We start from the raw sequence: 3,874 nt of genomic DNA, 5'->3' as shown, positions 1-3,874 counted from the left end.
GACATGCATGCAGGGGAGTGTCTAATGACCCTACCTGTCTCAGGCCATGGGCAGGGTGTGGGTGCCCTAAGGCAGCAGAGCTCTTGGTCTCTAGACACTTTTTCCACTTCGAAAGCCAATTGGGATGGCCCTGAACCATGACGAGAGTCCTACAGGCACATATCTGCATGCATAGTCGGTGACTAGACATTGCGTGTCCCCTTCTCTTTCGAACATGGGCTGTGAGGTGCAGGGGGTGTATGTTTAGTGTATTGGGCTGAAAGCAGAGTCACTCATTTGGTTCCCACTGGTTCCATGCAGTTGTTAATCTGCAGTGCTTGTAGGAGCCCTCGGTCAGGAGCAAGACCGCCACCTTTAGAAACCTTGTAGTAGAGCATACTCAGATTTTATCAGATGCAGCTGTCTTAGAGAGATGTTGGGTTCTGTCAACCAGGAGTGTACATGGAGACTGCTCCCAAGGGAACAGAATCTGAGCCCCTCTAGGGCTCTGTGTTCTATCCTTGCAGCCCAGGGAACAGAGTAGAAATAGACCCTGACTCTTGCTGCCCAGTGTGTTGGCTCAGGACTTGGTGACCTTCCCCGATGTGACCGTGAGCTTCACCCCACAGGAGTGGATGTGCCTCTCAATGGAAGGGCTACAGGCACATGATTCTGTAGACCTACCAGGACCTGTCAACCGTTGGTGAGAGCAGTGTGGGGCCGACCGTGTCTGGAGAGAACCACGTGGGCTCCCTGTCCCAGGCTATGGCTGTGTATCCAACAGTAGCTGGGACTGTGATGGGCCAGGATGTTGGACAATTGTGCAGTAGCTGTTCCTCTAGTTCCTTCCCTGGTTTTGTTTTTGGTGCTCACCTTTGACGTTTGGGGATTACTCTCAGTTTTGTGCATAGGAATCACTCTCTGTGGGATTGCAGGAGTCTCTGGAGCGTTAGGGGTCTACCCAGGTTGGCCCCAGGCATGGCAAGCTCCCTTTGTGCAGTACTGTCGTATAGGTCCCTCTAATTAGTTTGTGTCATTCCTGAGTTCGCTTCTCAGTTTAATTCTTATGCTACATATTACTTCTGTGTATTTGTTTTGGTTTTGATTTTGGTTTTATTTGGAGGCACAACGGCAATGCTCCTAATTGTGCTGATGGATCACTCCTGGGATTGCTCGGGGCCTATGGTGTGCTGAGTATTGGACCCATTTGCCAGCTTAAAAGGTTGCCGCCTTACCCCTCCTAATGTAGCATTTGTCCGTCAAGTTCAAATTCTTTGTTTTGCATTGATTTGGCTTTGGGGTTTCACCTTCCGGTTCTCAGATTATTCCTGGCTGTGTATTAAGTTACTCATGCTGTAATCTGGGACCATGTGTGCTGCTGGGGATCGAACCTGTATGTGTGTGCACCGTTTGTGTCCTAACGCTGTGATGTCTCTCCTACCACTGTTCATTTATTTCTTAGGGTCTCACCTCATCAGACACCGCTCTATTTGAGTGCACGGGATCAATGTTTCTTGGTTCATCAAATCTCAGGGTTTTCCTCTGGACTATGCAGTGATGGATCACAGCTGACTGCTGAGGGACCCAATGGAATATTGGAATCAAACCTCTGTTGGGTGTGAGCAAGGCCAGTGCCCCACATGCTGTGCTGTCTGTCTGGATCCTTTTCTGTTTACTTTTATAAACAATTGGAGGCTTTGGCCAACTTTGTCCATTTTTGGATTTGTTAAGCTTTTGGGTTTACTGCACTCAGGCATCACTTCAAGTGTGCTGATAACATACCAGGTGGTGCTGGGACTAGAGTGCCAGTTCAGTGGGTATGGTGATTGTCTTGCAAACAGTGGACATGGGTTCTATTCTTGGCATTCTATGTGGTCCTTGAGCACCAGCAGAGGTGAATCCTGAGTACACAGTCAGGAGGAAGCCTTGAACATCCCCAGGTGAGCATCCCAAACCAGACAAAAACAAAAGTACAAATTGTGATACGATCAAACTCCTCTTGGCTGTGTGCAAGATCAGAAATATACTATCGCTGGTATTTTCTGAGGCCCCATATTACACTCTTAAACTAAAAGCTAGATCTTAGCTCTTCGATAACCACAAATATGTGGCATTTCAGAAGTGCAGATTCTGTTCATGCCTTCCCACTAATTTACTCTGTTTTTTTGTAGAGACACGCGGGGCTTACTTGGCACCTTTTCCTTCTGACCAATCCATGCTCCGTCTCTGTAGGGTTCAAGGCATTCTGAGTTGAAGCCTCCAGTCATCTCCTGGCTTGAAGGAGGAGCCCTGAGGCCAGTGATTAAAGGCGTGGAAGCAGGTGAGTGTCTGAGGACCCTACCTGTCTACCTGGGTAGTGTGTGGGTGTCCTAATACATATGAAACACGCTGGTGACTGTGGGGGCCTCGGGCTCCTGGATCTAGGTGTCTTTGCAGCACTCACACTGCCCTTCACACCTCTGGACTCTCCATCTTGGAATGATCCTGTGTTTTACTTTCTTGGTTTGACATTATTTTTCTGCATTTGCCAGTCCATGACATTCACGCTCCTTGGTCCCCGAGCATCACTGAGATTGTTCAAAAAACAAAACCCAAAAAGCTTTTGTAGAATTTCCAAGCTTCTCACAGTGATCCCCCCAAGGGATTTCCTTTTGTTCTGGGATGCTTTGGGGTATGACAACTGTAGAGTTGTCCTCCACCTGCACTGCCTCATTCAAGGATGTTCAATTGGACGTATTTTGTTTGGTTTCAGAACTCACAACAGGGCTTCAAGGTTTGACCTTTCAACAATTTGTTTTAGGGACACAGTTACTGAGTATGAGTGAGCTGGTAAGATTTGCAAATTTGAAATCAATATTATTATTTTTTTTCCTTTTTGGTTCACGCCTGGCAATGCACAGGGGTTTCTCCTGGATCTGCACTCGGGGGTTACTCCTGGCGGTGCTCAGGGGACAATATGGGATGCTGGGAATCGAACCCGGGTTGGCCGCGTGCAAGGCAAATGCCCTATCCGCTGTGCTATCTCTCCAGCCCCCTGAAATCAATAGTATTGTTCCAATGAAGAAGTTCAGTGGAACAGCATATTATTTTTAAGGTGCAGGCTGGCCATGGCCAGTAAGAAATCCAGATTCCAATTCTTTGGGCTAGAGGACCTTTAGTATGTATTCAAAAAATAAATACGAATTCCACGGCACCTCTCGCCACCTGTGTTCACTGGTCACACACTGCTTTCTCCACCCTGAATGGCCACTGGCCATGGGTTCACAAAGGAGAAAACAAGGGCCTGGCTGGTTGGTATCAGTTACAGTTTATCCCAATCCCTCTCCATTCACTTTTGATTTTCCACTCTTCTCTCTCTTTTCTCCTTTATACTCCTCTCCTGATTCTCCTGGATTCCTCCTGGATTCTTTGTTCCCTACTTTCCATGATACTCTTCTCCATTCTCTCTTATTCTCCCCTTGTATTCTCCTTCTAACATTATCCTTGGTTCTTTCCCCTCGCCCACTCTTCCAGCCTCCTCCTCTTGATTCTTCCTCCCGTATTCTCCCCTGTTCTTCGCTCGGATTCCTCCCTGATCCCTCCTCCAACCTGCCCCCTGTCCACTGTTGCAACCTTAGTTATATCCCAAGTCTTAAGCCTTGGAAATATCATAACATTCATACTACATAACTCGATTCCCTAATAAGACTTTACAATGTCAATACAGGCCACCCTTAAAGCCTGTTTTGTTTGTACCAGAGTTTTAGGTGTGCTTCAGAAGTACAGTCAGGAAGGAAATGATCCTGGTAGTGTGTGACAAGTTCATGTGATGTCAGTCAGTAAGGGAAAGTCTATGTGAGTGTCCAGATATTTGAATTTTACGCCTATGTTAACTTGTAGTTTCTGGATCTTCTGG

This window comes from Sorex fumeus, unplaced genomic scaffold (genome assembly GCF_029834395.1).
Source record: "Sorex fumeus unplaced genomic scaffold, SorFum_2.1 ptg000103l, whole genome shotgun sequence".
NCBI lineage: Eukaryota > Metazoa > Chordata > Mammalia > Eulipotyphla > Soricidae > Sorex > Sorex fumeus.
This window is presented reverse-complemented; position numbering follows the sequence as displayed.